This window comes from Arvicanthis niloticus, chromosome 30 (genome assembly GCF_011762505.2).
Source record: "Arvicanthis niloticus isolate mArvNil1 chromosome 30, mArvNil1.pat.X, whole genome shotgun sequence".
NCBI classification, from domain to species: domain Eukaryota; kingdom Metazoa; phylum Chordata; class Mammalia; order Rodentia; family Muridae; genus Arvicanthis; species Arvicanthis niloticus.
Genome location: NC_133438.1, coordinates 15,950,918 through 15,971,485, shown reverse-complemented (window position 1 = coordinate 15,971,485; position 20,568 = coordinate 15,950,918). Strand labels below are relative to the sequence as shown.

The 20,568-nt window shown below is 39.1% G+C and overlaps 1 protein-coding gene across 11 annotated transcripts in view; it reads left to right on the top strand.

The window, feature by feature from the left end:
- The window catches only part of Ptprk (protein tyrosine phosphatase receptor type K), a 501,415-nt gene that overhangs the window by 135,628 nt on the left and 345,219 nt on the right, over positions 1-20,568 (top strand). The gene's annotated exons all lie outside the window — the stretch shown is intronic.

Genomic DNA, 20,568 nt, shown 5'->3' with positions numbered 1-20,568 from the left:
GTATTTTAGGACAAGAATTACAGGCTTATTTCAACTTGCTCTTCCCAACTGTGTCATCATTATGTCTGCTGGCATTTTTGCCTTGAGCACAGACAAGATAGTTTACCATACTTGAGCTGCTTATTAGAAACACTAAGAGTTGGAGGCAGTGTGAGGTGAGGGAGTGAGATGCTGTTATGGAGCACTTGGAGAGTAAGCCACCAAGGAAAGGCTGCTTTTTAGTGTAAGGATTATTATCCCTATGTAAATAAATATAGCCAGAAGAATATCTAAATTACAGACAGTGGAAGTGGCATGCTGAGACAGGACTCTTTTCCTGCTATTTCAGGTACGTGATGTATCTAAGGTAGATGTGCTCCAATATATCTCGCAGGGGAACGACAGTTTAGTATTAAAAAAGAGGGAGAGAAAAAGAATTATATTGGTGTCAGTACTAGAGAATGTCCTTTTCAAAGTCTGTGTAGCCATCTTTAACATGGACCTTAAAATCAATATGTAGTCCAGAGAAACAAAATTACCTCTCCTGGGATGAGAGGGTGACTTAAGTTGTGGTTATGACCTTATATATTTTTTTTTTATCTTTCCAAAAATAAACTGGTTTCCTTATGCTATTGCGTATCTGAAGTTGAGCACTTGATAGCTTCCAAACACAAGAGGGACCACATGGAAATATAAAAGGCCCCAAGGGAACAAAAGACAAAGAATTGAAATAGTGATTTTGCAAAACTATGTGATACCAATGCTTTCATCATAGCACTGAAGTGATATGTTATGCATATCACTACAAAGAATAATGCAAAGTGTTCATATATGAGGTATGTTATATTTAGAATGCTCTAATGTTATGGAAGACTGTTGACCTTCAAATCTTATTTCATCTGAAAGAATGATGTCTATTTTAAAGGATTCTTTTCTAGTAAACAAATTATTGACTGAAGAACATTTCTCAATAAAATTTGTGTTTTGTGTGTTTAGAGCCCATGGTACCTTTGAGAGGTCTATAAGGTTACTAACTCCTCACTTAACAACATAAGACAGCACTGATGGCTCTTTCAGGGCTAGGAAAAGCACATTTAACAGAACAGTGTTGGAGAATTCACTAGTTGCTTATGGGTTTCTGGACTCTGCACCAAATTGTTTAATACTTGCTTATTAAGTATGAAGCAGAGTTGTCAATTGTGTGGTTCGTGTGTATGTGTGATGTGTGTATGTGCACACACTTGTGTGCATAAGTACATGCATGAGCATGTATGTGCAGGCCAGAGATCAATGGTGTTTTTCGTGATCCATTAATATTTTAGTTTGTATAGACATTATCTTCCGTCTGTATGGATATGTCAATAATAAATATGATGGCCTATGGCTTAGGCAGGAAATAGGAGGTGGGACATCTGGGAGGTAGCAAGGATTCTGGGAAAATGCCAGCCAAAAATGTGTAACAAGACAGGCACATGGTACCTGAGCCCAGGTAACAAGCCACATGGCAGAATGTAGATTAAAATAAATGGGTTATTTTAAATTCTGATCTAGAAAGAAGAAAAGCCTAGTTATATGGCCAAGGTATTTGGGTCTGGGAGCATGGGGCTGGAAAGAAGAAACAGACCTAACTTACATTATTGTTTTTTCATGTTTAATTGTGTTTATGTACATGAGTACTTAATGGATATATGTTTGTGCCTTGCATGCATACATGGTCCTCAGGGAGGCTGGAAGAGAATATCAGATCCTTTGTGGATGCATATGAGCTGTCATGTGGGTGGTGGCAAGTGAACCTGGCTTCTCTGGAAGAATATTAGGCTTTTAATTGGAGAGCCGTGTCTCCAGCCTTATTGTTTTTTGTTTTTGAGAAAGTGCTTTTTTGTACCTAGAGCTCACCAATTTGGTAAGCCTAGCTGTCCAGCAAGTCTCAGAGATCCTTCTGTCTTTCTCCGCTCCTCAGCACAAGGGGATTGATTATAAGTACCATTAAAGACTTTAAAACAAAACAAAACAAAACAAAACAGCAACCGAAAAACTTATATTCTGGGGCTATTGACATTGGGTCCTTGTATTCTGTGGCAAGCACTCTATGAACTCAGCCATATTTGCAGCCCTGGGTGGCAAATTGATATTCAAAAAGTCCATTTTCTGTGTGGTTTTTATTCATCCTGTGTCAGTCTCTGTCTATCCACAAATTTACCACATAGTCTAATTGGTCCAGTTTATATCTCATGTTTGAGTGAGTGTTTGAGGAAGGTCCCTGCTGACCTTCCATCTGAATTCCTTTCCTGGCCAGTGTGGAGCCCAGACTGAGTGCAATGCTCCTTTACCCTGATGCGCGTAGCCAGATGGATGTTATCGGAACAGTGGTGGGGAGGATGTTGCTTAGAGAAGGAGCAGGGGGTATAACGGAGCACTGGTAGGACATATATGGAATTACTACTCCAGCCTTAAAAAACCTCAAACTAGCTATTATTTTATTAAGATCCCAGGAAAACAGATGAAAACGTCATGCCTATTGCAAGTACTTCACCTACGTAATTTCTAAGTGTAATCATGTTCTAGCTCCTGAATCAGGTCTTAACACTTGCCAGGAATCAGCTGGCACTACTTGAACTTGTATTCTATGAATCAGACTAGGCACTATTCCTGGTTGTGTAAGGGCCTTATTGATTGATTTCATCTATAAGTACTGTTTTTGTTCCTATGGCAAGCTTTTCATTTCCATTAATCTGTAAAATGCAAACACTTCAGTTGCACAATTGACTATCTTGTTACATTTGTAAGAGGAGAAGGCAGACTCTTATGGTACTTGTGTTAAACAGTTTATCATTGAAAGTTGCTGAAAAAACAAAATAAAACCTGAGTTAAAAATCTGATTTTTAAAATTTTTTTTAAGGGTTACTTTTTAAAAAGTCAATGTTTTATTACAGATTAATGATAAAAATAGAAGAAACCATTTAAAGAAAAACAGAATTAACTTTTACTATATTCAAGGCCCTGAGTTAGAACTTTTGTTTGGGTTTGTAGTAAGCTTTTATATACATAGGTGTGCATGCGCATGTACACACACACACACACACACACACACACACACACACACACACACACACGTTATGTAACAAAAAGATAACATATCTAGCTTCACTTGGTCAGCTCCTGAATTTATGCTGACGTGTGGTTGGTTCTTGGGTTTGGGGACTGCAGTCTGTCCCATCAAGTCAGCTCTCTGGGAGCAGTGAACACCTGAACTTGTGTAACATGAAGCTTTTCTTCTTGCATCACTCTTACAGGGGCACTGCTTGCTGGCAATAGTCATACTTTTTTAGCATTCTGGTTTATTCAGGTAAACTCTTTGTGGCTGCCCAAAGTACCTTAAGTACTACAATTTAAGAAAAACTATATAAGAAAAACCATGCAGGTAAAGGTATATAATTAGATTCTATCCATTCAGCATCCCAACGTCTTAAGGGTTTTATCTGCTGAATTTTGCATGATGTCTGCAGAGAAGACTGGAGAGAGACTGCTGGGGTTCACTGGTAACACAGTGGCCTAAAAGTTCAAGAATCTGGTGAGAGGAAGAGGCTGGAGGAGGGGCTGGAGAAGGCGAGGAAAGGGCTATCTATCAAAGTCACTCTAACTAGGATAAAAGCTTTTGAAGAAAACCCATTGCTTCACTTCAGAACTGGTTTTTTTGTTTGTTTGTTTGTTTGTTTGTTTGTTTGTTTTGTTTTCAACTGGTCAAGTTTCATCTTCCTCTGATTTCTTTCACACTGTAAAGAAGAGACCTGTTTGAATGATAAAAATGCTCTATTTTCCTTGTATTCACATCTTACTTACTTTAAAAGAATTCTACCTCTGTTCCTGAAAGTCAGATGTTCTTGGTATACATGCTGACAGTAGTGCGTCTTCTGATTATGATAGCACTAGTTTGTTTGTTTGTTTTGTTTTAGTGGTTATTAAATGAGCATGTCATTTGTACTGTTTACCACTGCACCATACTCTCATTTCCAATCATCCAAATGGAAAAAAAATGAAATGTGTTGTATTTCTAACCCAAGGCATGTAAGTGGAATATAGCGTTCATGATAAAGAAATGGAATATAGCGTCCATGATAAAGAAATGGAATATAGCGTCCATGACGGTCTTGTCTTGGAAAGGAACAGCCCTCATCTCAAAGGGATAGCAGACATGGTTTATGAGTGTGCAAGTGCAAATGATAATGTCCTCGTGGACACCTCTGGGTCTCCCCAAATATAATGTTTCATTTTATAGGAACAGAACAAAGAGCGTCATGTATCAGGACTTCAAAAAGTACCTTGATGGGAACATTGGAGAGTCAAGTTCCAGCAAGATGGAGAGTCTCTCCCATAGGCCTCAGATGCTATTGATGACGCCTTAGCTTTTGGGATGGTGGAAGCCACTGGTCTGATAAGAAAAGGGATCCCACAAGGTGTTTTATTTATTTATTTATTTATTTATTTATTTATTTATTTACTAGTCACAGGATGTTAGACCTGACACAGAGGTGGATGAGGAACTCAGGGGTCTAAAACTAGTCAGAGATAAAGTGTAATTAGGCTCTTAACCTGCAGCCTTCCAGTCTCCTCAAACCATTGTAGTTCTTATCAGGAAGCCAATCTTTGCAGAAACTCTTTCTAGTAATTTTCATTCACAGCCCCGTGTTTAGAATATTTTCTCTGGTAAACAGTCACTATTTTTATTTCAGGATTGCTTTCTATGAAAGCTTGCTGAGAGTGTAAGAAAAGTGGTGTTGAGACTTTTCTATAAAAAAACGCTACAATAAGACCGGAGAGTGACTATAGGGTGGGAGCCAGTTGCTTTAGTCAGTCTGAACATTAATTGGTATTATGTAATACATACATCCTTTTTGTAATCATTCAGCATTTCAAAATATTGGTGGTGTGTAGTGGGAAATATTCAAAATTGACGGCCGCTGGCTCCCTGCACTAGAGTCTGGCACCGGCTGGCCGCCTCAGTGGCCTGGGGCCCACGAGATGTTGGCTTGGTTGCTGCTTCCACTGGTCAGCTCCGCGGCCTCCACGGAGCTAACTGGCCCAACTCTGGCACCCCCACGGCGCTCAGCTTAAGCCCAGACATTAACTGCCATCCTCAAGGTAGATCTCACAGTACCTAGTACCTGGTAGAAATAAGACTCTTACTGCTTAGAGTTAACCGATGGATTTATATGTATCTATAAAATCTCAATACACAAGATGCCCACACACTTAGAAAGTTATCCCAATTTTCCTAGATTTCTAGGAAATTTCCTAGATTCCTTTAGATTTCATATCTACCTATTTATTTGAAACCACTCAGGTCTGTGTCCACTGTCATTTCATCTTCTTCCTTTTCCTTGCCTTTCTCTCCTTGTCCCTTTCTGCCATCATTAGCTCCACCTCACTTTTCCCTGTCCAATCACAGGTCTCCCACTGCAAATAGATTGGACAGTGAAATTTCTGCCACCTTGGTGTTTGGTTATTATTTCTTCAATTTTTGTTTTGTTTTTTGTTTTTTGTTTTTTTGTTTTGTTTTGTTTTTGTTTTTTCGCCACACGGTTTCTCTGTGTAGTCCTGGCTGTCCTGATACTCACTCTGTAGACCAGGCTGGCCTCAAACTTAGAAATCCCCCTGCCTCTGCCTCCTAAGTGCTGCGATTAAAGGCGTTAGCCACCACCACCCGGCCTTTCCCCTTTTTCTATGCTGGGGAATGAACACTGAATTTTGTGGCATCGTTTTTACAACTGGGCGTCACAATACTGTTAGCTGTGTTTGAGCTGTACATGGTGGGGGCACAGCTTTAGTCCCAGCACTCGGGAGGCAGAGGCAGAGGGGCAGAGGGGCAGAGGGGCAGAGGGGCAGAGGGGCAGAGGGGCAGAGGGGCAGAGGGGCAGAGGGGCAGAGAGAGGGGCAGAGGGGCAGAGGGGCAGAGAGAGGGGCAGAGGGGCAGAGGGGCAGAGGGGCAGAGAGAGAGGCAGAGGGGCAGAGAGAGAGGCAGAGGGGCAGAGAGAGAGGCAGAGGGGCAGAGAGAGAGGCAGAGGGGCAGAGAGAGAGGCAGAGGGGCAGAGGGGCAGAGGGGCAGAGGGGCAGAGAGAGAGGCAGAGGGTCAGAGGGTCAGAGGGTCAGAGGGTCAGAGGGTCAGAGGGTCAGAGGGTCAGAGGGTCAGAGAGGCAGAGAGGCAGAGAGGCAGAGAGGCAGAGAGGCAGAGGATCTCTGATTTTGAGGCTAACCTGGTCTGCAGAGTGAGTTACAAGAAGGACAGGGCTACACAGGGAAGCCTTGTCTTGGACAGTGAGGGAGTAAAAGGACACAGCACTAGTGACTTTTCGTCATTCTCTCTCTCTCTCTCTCTCTCTCTCTCTCTCTCTCTCTCTCTCTCTCTCTCTCTCTAGTTGCTTATGGTTTAATGAATAACTATTGACTGAATAGCTTAGAATGTTAAAAAATGTAAACTTGCTTTTGTCAGCTTACCCCCTTCAATAGCATGTATCAGTTATCTTGCAATTCTGAGTCTTCTGAATATATTAACATACTGAATGACAGTATTATCAAAGAAAAACTTGAGTATTTTAGATCAGGCCTTGAACATAATAGAATGCGATATAACTGCAGTGGAAGATCATACCACTACCCCACGGCTTGTGTTTATGTATTTTCTGCCCACTACTGGACATCTGATTTATATCTCCTAGTTTACAGTGGCTAGCAAAGTCCCGTTTGTATCTGTGACACCTTGCCATGGATCAAAACGAGTGATTTTGATTACTATAGCCAGATTTTTCTGTTCATGGAAATTCTTTACCAGTGAAACTAAGAATGAGATTCTTTTTACCTTTGGACCATTGACTTTATAATCATTTACTCCATTTTAAAATCAGTGAGGTCAAGGTGGACTATTGCAGCCGTGTGTCACTCTTATGCTGAGGGTCTCCTTTCTCTCTAGTCAGGAAAGCACAGCTTTCTTGTTACTCTTAGTATGCAGCCTGGACAGTTTCTTACTAAGCCAATAATAGTGGTCCGAAGATGCTTGAGGTTCTTTTAGCTTTGTCTATCTGTGTGGAAACTGGATACTTGAACAAGCGTCATCAGAATGAGCAACGGGTACTTATTTGCCATACTCCGTGTCCGCTTGTATCAGCCCGTTTTTGATGTCAACATTCCCAATCCCACATCCATCACAAAACTCATTTGATAGTAACTGAAAAACCTTAACTTACTGAAATAAACGTACCACATGCAGGCGATAATTCAGAGATCGCTGTTGACCCTTACTTGACTAAAGGAATAGTGGATAAGTAAACTGAAAGAGAGGCTAAATTAACCAACGTTTGAGTCCAGATTCTCTTGTTTGGGGTTTTTATTGAGACATTTAACCTTTCTGAGTGTCTACTTTGTCATAAGTAAATTAGAAATAACCCGGTTCACATTTGCTCTCTTGTTTTGTTGCACCCATAAGATTTAAACATTTGTGTAGCATCTGTCAGTGTCTAGTGTATTGTTGTTTTGTAATAAATCTTATTCACCTTTTCCCCCTTTGGCTCCAGGGTGACATGGCTGGTTAGTAATCTCATTAATCTGTAAGAGATTGATTTGAATTCCTCTCACTTATCTTAGCATACAATACTGTCCTTGCCCATTATAGATTTTTCGGTGCACCATTAGGAATTATTTTATGACCAATTCAGACATTATCCTGCTCATGTGATTTCGACCACATACAAGCACGTTAGACTGAGACTCCTGAAGAGACTTCTAATGATTCCTGAAAATGATTTTTGAAAATGAGGTGATAGCTTAGTTTGGGTCACTGAATCTCTTTGTGAACAATGAATGTTTTTTTCCCCTTTATGGACTATAAGCTTTCTACTTTGCTTATGTATTTGTCTGTTGTCTTTTACTCTTTCCATTAAAAATGATGTCTTTCTACATCATCTCCCCTGTAACTCATTTCATTCCCCCGAGTTCTCAGACTACTATCCACATTCAGAGTTTAAAGAATCCAGAGTCTTTTATTTAAAAACAAAACAAAACAAAACAAAACTATTTTTGGGAACCTTTTTCTCTTTCAAGAATAATGTTTGTAGTTTTTTTTCCCTTCCTTTCTTTTGGTTATTAAGTAACCTTTTTTGATGTTCTTGCATCTCTGTGATCAAAGTCCCATTTGTTGAATGAAGTTGAGAAGTCTCTTCCCTCCTTACGTCTTCGTATTATTCTTCGGAAAACTTGTAAATTGCTTTGAGGTCCACTGTGCTTGTCAAATCGGGTAACTCATTCTTATTTGTTCTGAGTATGGTCCAATGTAAAACAAACAACTACACAAACATTATTAAATGGCAGAATATTCCATAGTGAACATGACTGGACGTTGAAATAAGGTCGGAGGCAGTTTGTTGTCCTCTGAAACGAACAACCTAGAAGAATAAAGGTTTTTACCTCTAGTCTAACCAGCTGGTATTATGGAGGACTGCATAGCAAACCTGAATTTTCAAAATATGGAAATGTGTGCATTCTGTGAAGGATTTTGTATTTCAGGAAATATTAGCAGAGCTTCTTTTTCTTCAGTGTCTGGTAGAGGAAAGACAGATCCTGGTACACAGACCCAAGTGATTTGTACTTTTTAGTTTTAAACATTACATTTACTTATTTATTCTGTGTGCATGCACATGCAGGATGTCAGAGCATAGCTTATGAAAGCCATTTTCTCCTTTCACTTTGTGGGTCCCAAGGATTAAACTCAGGTCATCATCAGGCCTCGGATAATATACTATTACCCACCAAGCCTCCTTCCTGCCTCTTCTTCAGAACTCAGACCCCAATTTTGGGTTATAGCATTCATAACAAATGACCAGCATAAAAGACTTTTAATTTAAAGTTAAAATCCATGGCTTTTCGTTGTTGTTTCTGTTTTTAGGGTTTTTTGTTTGTTTGTTTGTTTTTGTTTTCATGACAGGGTTTCACCGTGTAATATCCTTGGCTGTCCTGGAACTAGCAGAATGATGGACCAGGCTGGAGTCAAATTCACAGAGATGTCTGCCTTTGCCTCCGGAGTCCTGGGATTAAAGGCATGTGCTGCCACCACCACTCAGCAAAAACATGGCATTTTTATTTGGCCTTTTGTTTCTCAGAACATGTTTGTAAGGACGATAATGGCTATCATCATATTGTCTCAGTCTTACTTGGAGACCTGAGGGTAATCATGTACAGGTTAAAAACAAACAAACAAACAAAAAAAAAAAAACAACAACAACAACAAAAAAGCAAATTTAGAAAAAGAATAGGCAAAAATAAGATTTAAAAAAAATCCTTCTCTGGAAAATTTCTCCAAATTTATTCAATAAATAGCGTATGTTTCACGTGAAACTTTTTGTACCTTTATAGGAAAAGGTAGAAAAGTAGCTTAAACTACCATTGGATATGCCACATGCTTGGGAAGGATAATTGTTTTGTGGCTGGATCCTGTGTTCTGTTGGGAAGATATTTTTCTCAGTATTTCTTCATTTTGTATTTTCAGCAGAAAAAAACCTTAAAAACTCATTTTCTTTTTCTCTTAAAGGTAATACACACGTGAATATGAAAGGGATCATAGCCTAGGAAAATCCCAAACAAGTCTAACCACCAGGAGCCTACCATTAGTATCTAGATGTTATATTTTATAGCCTAGGGAAATCCCACACAAGTCTAAACACCAGGAATCTACCCACTTAGTATATGGATGTTTTAGCCAAAGATCTAAGGGTAAGAGAGGTCCAGGCAGACACAGCAGGGAATCTCAGAAGGAGACTGCTTGGCACAGAAGACCAGTCAGGAGAGTCTTTGGTTTAAAGGAGACATTTTAGTAAGAGGTAACATTGTGGTAATAGTGGGATGACTGTAATCAATGAGTCTCAACAGTATGTATTAAAGCCTACAGCAGAGCGACATGGTTGGACTTTTATCCTGACTTGATCCCAGATGTAGGATGTGGGAAACAAACACTGGAATGGAGAAGATTTGACATAGGGAGCCTGATTAGATTACTAGAACCCACATAAGGATGATTTGAGATAGGATGTAATGAAGAACCATGATTCCAAATTAGGGTCAATCTGGCTTAAAGAAGGATTAGATGGCGCTTTGAAATGATTTACAATAAAGATTGTGTTCATGGATGGGTGGTGGAGGCACACCACTTTAATTCCAACATTTAGGAGGCAGAGGCAGGAAGATTTCGAAGTTGGAGGCCAGCCTGGACTATAAGCCCAGTTTCAGGCTAGCCAGGTCTACATTAAAAAAAAAAAAAATCTGTTTTAAAAGACAAACAAACAAACAGAGATTATATTTATGGATGAATACAGTTTGTTTTATTTAGCTCTAGTATGGCAATGGATGTGTTCCAGGAAAATGTTTGGAGAACAGGAGTGAGTTTCTAGAGATAGTACATTTGAAATCAAATCTGATATTCTGAGATGAGGACCATACCTCATCTTGATTCAAAACTAGCCTAGGCTGCAATATGGGACTCAAGGTCTTCTATTAGCATGGGCTAAATGAGAACTGTTCTAAAGAAAAGCAAGACAACAGTTTATTAGAATATATAACATTACATGCCAGCAAGCCATCAATTGGCTTAAAATACTTTGCAGTGGAAGTACTTTGTTGAAATATTTTTATTACCTTTCAGTTATTGCCCAGATAGTGCTTAAAATGATTTAGTGCAGAAAATCAAAGAAATGATTAGATGGCACAGTAATTATAAAGGAAAGAATTAGAAAACAAAGCTCGTCTTTCTGAAGTTCTAGTTGATGTCTGCTGGGGGTGTGATAGTGTGGGAAAGCCTGTTCTGTACAGCAGCTCATAGACAAACCCAGTATTTCTGTTTATTCAGTTTCAGTTCCGTGAGTTGTCTGATGATAATTGAGCTGTTCATATTGTTCTCTTGAAATGTTTTCAGGCAAATAAAATCTTCCAAGAATTCAATTATGCTGAAACAATAGCCAGGAGTCATAGCAAAGTGATTGCAGATGCAGACAGAGGGTAGACAGGGAAAACAAGGTTTGTAGTTTGCGTTGATGCTGTAGGTTGGAACCCTACATTTAAAAATAACATAAAAAAGCCAGGCTACAGTTAAATGATAAAGTTTTTTGTTATAAGTCATGAAGGTGATCTTTTTATCTTTTAAAGCAATAAGCTAAAAGTACTTTTAAATGATTTGAGTTGACTTTTCAGCGATGACAATGATGTTTTATAAGTAATTTGACACTGATGATTTGTGGCTGGGACTTTTATATAGAAAAATTTAACTGTTGCTGTGATGTATTTGAAGGCAAAACTCAAAAGTTTGGCTGAGTAGAACATTTTCATTGATAACACCCTCTTAACTAGAAAACTGTAATCCTGATGTGTTTAATTATCTTCCTGTTAAAAACACACTACTTCATGAATACTGTTGCAATAAAAAAATGCTTAAGTCCCCTAACGACTTACAGAGGAAAAAAAATTACCCCATTTAGGAAATGAAGAAATGAAAAAAAAAAACCAAAACGAAAACAAAAACTGGAGCAATAGCTTGGGGAGCCCTTAGCTCTACTCCCCATTTTACTATTAATCCTGTAGCTATGAGCGACTAATTTAACCTTCCGGAGTTGTTTCCTCATTTGGATAAGGGATGGATCGCTCTGTGCAACTACATCAATAACAGGGATGCCCTGGCGGAGGATGATGTTTATTTAGTCCATTAAGTGCCGTGGGTGGGAAGGCAGGCACTACACTGTGAACACAAGCTGTTACCATCAAACCGAAGTTCTAAATGCTTATTTCAAAACCTATTTATTTGGGGTCTGTTCTGTGGCGGGGACCACATCGCATGTCCTTCCTGGCTAATACCTAGCCCCAAATGCAGCCTCTTCTTCCTCCTCATTATCATGCTCTGCTCGCCAGAGACTTTGTTGAAATGTATCTCCGGAGATCAGCAAGTGTCTGTGTGTATTGTATGTAATCACGGATCTGGCTGCTTTCACAGTGGAGTGGCTTGCACTTCCATGAGGCTTTTGGCCTCTGAGGAGAGATTTTTCTCTCCCTTTCTTGCCTATTTTCACAGGACTAAAGTGCTCTGTTCTTGAAAAGATTCCACAGAATATTTGTCAGAATAACAGGGTCTCTGTCTTTGAGGCGTCTACCATAATAAAGATTTAGTCTTAATGTGGGAAAGGGGAATCTTAGTGAAATTATTTCATTTAAACTTATAAAGCTTTTAAAAATTTTTGACTAAAATTTCACAATATAGTCATCTTTTCCAGTAAATGTACAATGAGTTTCTTTAATTTCCTAAGATTTAATCTGCTAAATTTTCTTCATTAGGTGTGGAATACAACCTTTCAAACAGCCATCTATGGGCTGGTCAGCTTTTAAGGCTGAGGACCAGTTTAAAGGTTAGTCCTCTCTTGGGACATTTGATCCTCTGCAGTCAAGGGCTTCAGCTCAGAATTTTCAATCAGGGTTGCATTTGAAAGTCTGCCAGGGAGTCCAGGCAACACTTTTCTCTGTGATTTTACCTAGGATGCTCAGTCTTTGATCCTTATTTACATAGGAGCTTTCCATTCTCTTTTCTGAGCTCTTAGCAGCTAAATTGTTCTTTGGGGAAAAGCCTACACTTTGAAATCACTGCACTTTCTCAAGCTGCTCCTGCTCCCACCCCTCCCACCCCCACCTAACGTACTTGGAGGAAATGGTTCAGTAAACTTCTGTGAAAGGCTGAAGGGACAGTGAGGTGGGAGAGCAGTGTATGAATGTTCTTTCCGGAGAGCCTTTTTCCTTGGCAAAGTTCCTTCTCCATCTTGAAGGCGGGAAGCTTGGCTTCTGAGGTTCGAGAGTGTACGCAGTGTGCAAGCCAAGGGCTGTTTAAAGGGAAGTGAATTAAGTGAGCTGTGCAGTTTAGCTCTTTGGTGATTTTTTTTTCTTCCTTTGGAAAAAAAAATTGAGTAGTTTTATTCTTATATTCTCAGAATAATGGAAAGATTTTCTGGCACTTGAATTTTAAAGACCATTATCACAGTCTATAATCTTACAGTACTTTGAAACGAGAGAATACTATAGGAAGCTAGCGCAATTTCTTCATCTTCCCGAGGGGAGAACTTAGTTCCAGAGAGGCAGCACCGGTGACTTCGTGATGAGCACAGAGCTTCAAATGTTACAGTCAGGCATGCCGGTCATTTCTCTCTGGTTTTGCAATGCATCAGAGATGAAGATGACAGCTTCATACTGAGGTGATCTGCACAGTAGTTTGTAGCAGCCTTTGATCGGGAGCACTAGTTTTGTGTTCAAACTAACTTAGAACTTGCTTGCAAATAACGTCGAAGCTTCACTGGGAGAGAATTAGAATTACTCAAAGCAAGGTCCGAGATAAAGTGGTATCTTGGTCATTGCCAGCACCTGGCCACACATTTACCTTTTATTTGAAACATTTTCCCTTGTTTTCAAAACTAGAAAAATAGAACTTAGGAGATGGGTGGCTAATGGCCATTCAGCTAACGGCCCTTGCTGCCAAGCTTAAGTCCTGACTTTGATTCCTGAACACACATGGTGGTGGGAGAGAACCAGTTCACAGAGGTTGCCTTCTGACCTGCACACACACACTGGGGCACAGTAGCAGACAGTGAATAAGTAAATGCATGGAGGAACAGATAGTAAGTTGTTCACGCCTCCTTTTCTCGATGGAAACTGGCTGCCTCATCCATGAACTGATTTTCTCTTTGGTCACAGCCTTGGTCACTTCTCTTCACCCCAGAATTCCCTTCAATTTATTTCCTTATCTCTACTTTGCCTCACACTTAGTTCTCCCTGCAGCCACTGTCCCTGTGTACCGCCACTAGCCTTCTGTCCCCATGGCTGAATTGCAGGATCATTTTACCCCATAATTTCCTGCTTTCAACTCAGTGATTTGCACAGGAAGTCCAGCAGCTTTTGGACAGAAGAGACACCCTTATTCAGTCCACCCTAGTTCTCACTAGAGGTGGGGAGGCAGTGGCTGCACATCAGACTCAAATCTCGAAAGTCGATCCTGGAGTTGAGTCTTTAACTACCTTATAAAGCTGAAGCAACATCACAACCCATGAAAGCGAGAAGAGTTCTTGTCTCCAAAGCTCTCAACTCTCAAGTTGAATATTATGCCTTTTATTTCTTAATTGCAGAAAAGAGTTTCCATTTCCATTTTATTATCGGCTGAGAGACAGGATTGTGGTGTGGGGATCTGTATTATTGGGGCCCAAGTTAGGGGCTTGATTGATATATTTAAGAACTTACAAGGAGAGATGCTATCTGTTGGTTGTTATATTTGTTGCTATCTTTTATTTTAATATGTGGCTTTTGACAGTTCTTAATCGAGAGCTGCAGCAAAGGGCAGTGATTATCTAACTTTGCTTCTTGCAGAAGAATTGGAATCTACCTGAGATCTCTTACACGTAAATCCCTTGTTCTAGTATATTAGTGTTGTAAAGCATTCTGAGATGTTTCAGAGTGATGAGTCCTAGCTACCAGAGAAGAAACACTGGATTTGGCCAACCTAGTAAGGAGAGGTTGACAAAGCAGGCCCATAACCTGCTTCAATGGGTGATTTTACATAGTCTTCAGTTCTAAAATTGTGACACGCTACCTCGCCAATAAGGAGCACATCACACTCAAGATTCTTTTGACAGCGTCTTTTATTGTTACAGCTCTTTTAGTTAGAAGGATGTAAGATGGAGAACAAAGGAAGGACCCCAAGCCCCAGAATGTTCTGACTTATATACTATCAAAGAGACATGATTTGTCCTCATTGGCTTACAGACTGGGGTCTCATTTACATATCCACTGATAGTACTTTCAGCGGGAAAATTCACGCCTACGTGTGCGCACAGCTGCAGACACCAAGGCCAAGAAGAACCAGGAACAGGAAGCCAGCGCCATCTTATAATGGCGAGCGTATAGCTACTTCAGCAAACGCAGCATGGCTCCTAACATAAAATCCCATGATATTGATATTCTGTGATTAAGTGCCATTAAACTGGTCATCATTAAAGTGCAAGAAGTTGAGGGTAATGTGGGTAGTTTGGCCTTACCTAGTGACAGCGTTATTTATACTCTACAGTGTAAGCCAGCAGAATTTTACCTACTGTGTCTTTACCAACAAGTGTTTACCGAAGCTCTCTACTTACTAGGAGTTACAGTAGTGATCAGAACACGCTTCATCTTTGCAGTTTCCTTTTTGAGGAAGGTACAACATAGACATTCAAGTCAATTCAGGGTAGGCTCTGTTTAAGGAGAGTGTGTGCTTGTTTCTATGAAGTGTCTTCAAAACCTGGACCATCTTCATTGATATAAGTTAAGACCATGAAAGGTGAGACCCAAGGGATCCAGATTCAAGTAATGGCCAACTCATGTTTGCCTTGGGAAATTCACGGTTGCAAAGTCCAACAGCATACAGCTGCCTCCATGTCTCTGGTCACCCTCTTTGTGCTCCTGAGCCCACACTGTTTTTTTCTCTGTGTCTAAGGTGATTCTATAACCTCCCCCAATATGTGGGATGATTTCTGTAATACTGCAGGCTTATGGATGTAGATTTATGAGGCTCAGAATGACCGGATTTATTTCTCATACCTAACTCTTATATTTTATGCCACCTTCTTTGAGCTTTTAATATATTTAGCCATTGGATGTTTGTAAGAGAAACTTGAGCTTGTTAAAGGTACACCAGGCTCTTAGCCCGCATCATGTTATCCACAGATGCTTAGTGAAGAGAGGTATTTGTGAATGAACAGAGGTATATTAAGAATGCTAAAGAAGTGTATACGGTAACTTATACACTTATAAAGAGTGTTAATTATATCATTTGCATTCATTGTAACAGTCTTGGGTAGTTACACTGTTTATGTCAATGTTATCCCACTACTGAAGAGTTTTTCTGATAGCAAGGGCTTGTCCATTGGGTGCATATTATAGAAAGGCTTTTCTGTCTCCCATCCGAAAACTCTTTCCACACGGCTGACATGAACTTAGATTAAATCTGTCTCTCTCCTCAGCCAGTATTTGTAAAAGTATCCAGAGCCTAGGTGCAACACTGCTCATGGTGACTAGAGACATATGAGTAGATATCAGGGTTGTGACTCCTTCCCGAGGGTAGTTAAGAATAGCCTAGCCTTTGAGTATCAGGTTGGTTAGCTTGTACATGAATCTTATCAGGTGTTCTTTGCTTTTGACTCAACTTAAAATGTTGCATAAGACTATTGGCTTGGAAAACACCCAGTCCTCACCAGAAGTGCCAGTTCTGAAAGTAAACACACATGCCTGATAGCGTTAGTCTGTTATACAGCCAAGTCAAGTGTCGCCCAAAATACCATCAGCAGCTGAAGCCAGGCACAACCTCTCTGGTTTGGAATGGTGGAGGCTGTTAGGAAACACTGAAGTACTCGTGGTATATAAAGGTATCTGGTCACTGGCTAAAGGAAATCTCAGTTCCATAGTTAACCAGTTAAAGACATTGAAAGGCTTTTAATCATACGAATGCTGATTTATCATTTGAATGTCTTTTTGCATTTTGCCAACAAGTATATCTTCAATTAAATATTTTGTCAAATTTCCTTTTATCCGTTTACTAGCCAAATAAAATCAAGGCACAGATGTCATTTTAGTCACTCACACTTCAATCCCAGAAATGACTTTACCATTCATTTGTTTACTTAGGTGTGTGAGTGTGTTTGTACCTGTAGGTCAGAGAGCAACTGGTATTTGTTTGTTCTCTCCTTCAGCACATAGATTTCCTGAGCTCCAACTCAGGTCACCAGGTGTGGGCACAAACACCTCTATACAATGAGCCATGTCTCTAGACCAGTTATGACTAATGTCTTTGATTGTTGATAGCTATGAATATTTGTAGAATATTGTTAGGGAAAAGATACTTAAAGTTTTTGCCCTTGGCTGGCTCTTTGTTTGTTTTTTTTTTTTTTTGTTTGTTTGTTTGTTTTGGGGAGGGCGAAGGGGAGACAGAGTCTCACTAGACCTGGCTGCCTTTTAAATTTTTAACTCAGAGTTCTTTCTGCCTATGTCTCCTATCCTGGGATTAAAGGCATATGCTGCCAAACACATCTGATTGTGTCATTTTGAGAACTGCACTAGATTCCATAGAATGCTTCAAAGACATTAAGAGAGAATTCTTTATTGTTTACTAAATAGAACTAATGTAGACAGGTGTAAAGTACTGAGTTGTTTTCAAGTTTACCAATGAGAATACAACTTAAGCTCTAAGTCACTTCATGACTGGGAAAAGCCTACGTTACTGATTTGAGTATTGCAACCCACCAACTCCTGTTTGTAAAGCACAGATTTAAATACACCAGAGCATAGGAAAAAAGATTCAGAATATCAAAATATATGTAAGTCTGATTCACCCAGTGTCAAAGCTGATATGCAGAAAGGAAGCTAAGATTATCCATGAGCTATGCGGATGTTCAGGCTGTACATGCACTGAGCAAATGCAATAATTAATGTTTTTTTATAGGCTCTAAAAAAGAATATTCTAGTGTTGATACTTACATGAAATTGTTTAGTTTTGGGAGAAGAAATCAATGATGGCTATTAATTTAATGGTAAAACTCAATGTTACATTTTTTTTTTTTAAACAAGTGTTAGTAACTTAACCCAGATGTGGGTTGCATTCATGACAGTACATTGGAACTTTGGATTCTACGGAAAATCAATAATGTTTTTAATTATATATTCTCATATGTTTAAAAAAAACTCCAAACATTGATGAATGGCTATAATTGTCTGTAATGGGGGTACGATTATATGTAGATAACTTACTACTTCTAATAGGACAAGATAAAAGACTCCATTGTTGAAAGGAAACTGTAGGCAGCTGTTGGAACGCTTGGTGTGCCAGTGTCTGCAATGGAGAAGTTGCACAGAGGAGTTTCCCAACTCTCGTCTCCTTTCAAAGTGTAAAGCGGGACAATCATTTCAGCAGACTTGACCCATATTACTGTGGCGTTTTAATTGTGAATGTGATACAGTCTATTCTCAACTGAGAAGGGAGCTTCAATGAGCAACCATGTCTGTTAGGTTGGCCTTTGAGGGGTTTTCTCCATTGAGCTGAGGTAGAAAGATCTACCCTACATTTGAGCATCACTGTTGCTTAGGTTTGGTTCTAGATTGATACGAAGGAGAGAGAGAGAGACCTAGCTCAGCACAAATGCCCCCTTTGCTGGTTGTTTGTACACATTGTGAATGTGCTCTGGTCAGTTTTCAAGTTATTTCTTCCGTGACTTTCTACTATGGTAGCCTGTAACCCCTAATTGTAACCTAAAAGATGTGCTCTTTCTCCTGAGTTACTTTTGTCAGGGGATTTTATCTTAGGAACAGGAGAAGAAATCAGAACATCATTATCCTTGGATTAATTCCTTTTGTTCTTGTCTTGGGAAAGTCCAGATACCTGTTATTTTCATTTCTGAAATGTTGTTTCTTAAGAGTTGAGTGTACAATGCATTCTATTTCATAGTAATGTTGTCAAATAGACACCTTCATTTGATTAAAATTTGAATGAAAATTTATTTGAATTTATTCTTTTAATTTCAATGTTTTCATTATTGAAAAGGTATACATATTCATATTAATATTCTCAGTTTTTTTCTGTGTTGCTATTAAATGCAGGGCAGGATTTTCCTTCAATTGTAATGTTATGTTATCTGATATAGACTCTTTAAATTTTTTTATTCAGCCATTTAAATTTAACCATTTAAATCAGTAAAGTTGGAAATTCAGAAGTTCTCAATCTTTTTTAAAAAACGTAGAAAGCATGATTTCTATTATGCTTTAGCAAAATGTTATACATTCGTCTTTTTCTAAATTCTTAGGTATCTTGATTTCTTGAAGAGTTCAGAATTTTCTTTCTGAATTTATGAAGGAAGCCCTAGGGAGGATATGGGAAGCCTTTCTTAAGATCATTTCTAGAATTAGTCTACAATGTTCCATAAAGGAGGTAGGAGACAGGGAAGAGTTTAAAGGTGGATTGTGACCACCAGCTATAGCCACACATACAGAAGCTTGTACTCCTCGGGTGTGTGTTAGGGGGTGGTTACTGATTGACCTTGATGTTGTATAATAGCAGCTGTCATCAGAGCTCAATGTTTTGTGATTATTTCTGTCCCTGATTGATGAAATTTTAAGGAGACTATGCTGAATGATGTTGAAATACTGTCTTTTCTGTTTCCTGAGGTGTGAGCCTAGGAAGTCACTTCTCTTTTCTGAAATATGGAAATGAAATGCAGTGTAAAAACCAAGTGTGTTCGAGTTTACTACTGTGACCTTAGAAATATTTTGACAATCATTGTTATTATTCTTTTTTTTTCTGATTGTATTTTTGAATAGGTTATGGAAATAAGAAGAGTTTGTATTCCTTAAATATTTCTAAATTTCTGTTAAAATAATTCAAAAAATAAATGCTTTCTGAAGTACTGCTCTTATCAAGAGATTGTCGTTGTAGTAAATTCTTTTGTTTTTCCTTTGCAAGAATTTGGTAGAATCTAACCCTGAACAACAGAGGCCTTAATGCAGGATTATAGTTTGAGAGAAATAAGACGTTTTCGTTTTGACATATGTGTTTGTTGACCAAGAAGGCTTCTCCAACTTTATATCATATGGGAAGGCGTGAATTCACCTGTAACAGTGAGTAGTATCCGTGAAAAAGATAAGCCTCCCTTTAATTCTAGCTGAAAAATGAACCGAGTGCCCCATGAACCATTCACTACAATGCTACTATGTGGCCTATGGCAGATGGAGAGAAAACAACCACTTATACATGTATGGCAGATTCAGCTGAAATGCAAACATGAAGGAAAAATAGCTTTCTCTTTTGGGCTGCTATTAAATGTTGAAAATCTTACTCGTTAGGGAAAAAAAAAAACTAAGCACTCTGTCGTTGCATACAGATTTCTATTCAAAGATTTAAAAAAATACTGTCTTTTAATTTTAATTAAATGAAAACATTGGAAACTTGCATGGAAAATATGTTTTATTGTAGATTTAAAACAATGTTTCCCGGCAACTGTGATGTATAATATTTAAATACTCTATCACATCTGAAAAGTATGATACAATGTGGTTTGCCATGAGGCACCTGTGATGATTTGAATATACTTGACCCAAGAGTGGCACTATTGAGTGTGGCTTTGTTGGAGTAGGTGGCCTTGTGGGGGGAAGTGTGTCACTGTGGGAATGGGCTTTGAAACCCTTCTCCTAGCTGCCTGATCACAGTCTGTTCCTGGCTTTCTGTGGATGAAGATGAAGCACTCTTGGCTTCTCTAGTACCATGTCTTCCTAGACACTGGTGTACTTCCTGCCATGATGATAATAGATTGCAATTCTGAGCCTGTAAGCCAGCCCCAATGACATGTTGTTCTTTACAAGAGTTACCTTGGTCATGGTGTTTTTTTCACAGTCATAAAAATCAAAGTAGGACAGCACTCAAGGAAGGTTTATGAGAAAAGCAACTCAATGTGTGGGCAAACTGTAAAATAATCACTACGTAGAAAAAAAGACATAATAAATCTGAAAATCCAGGTG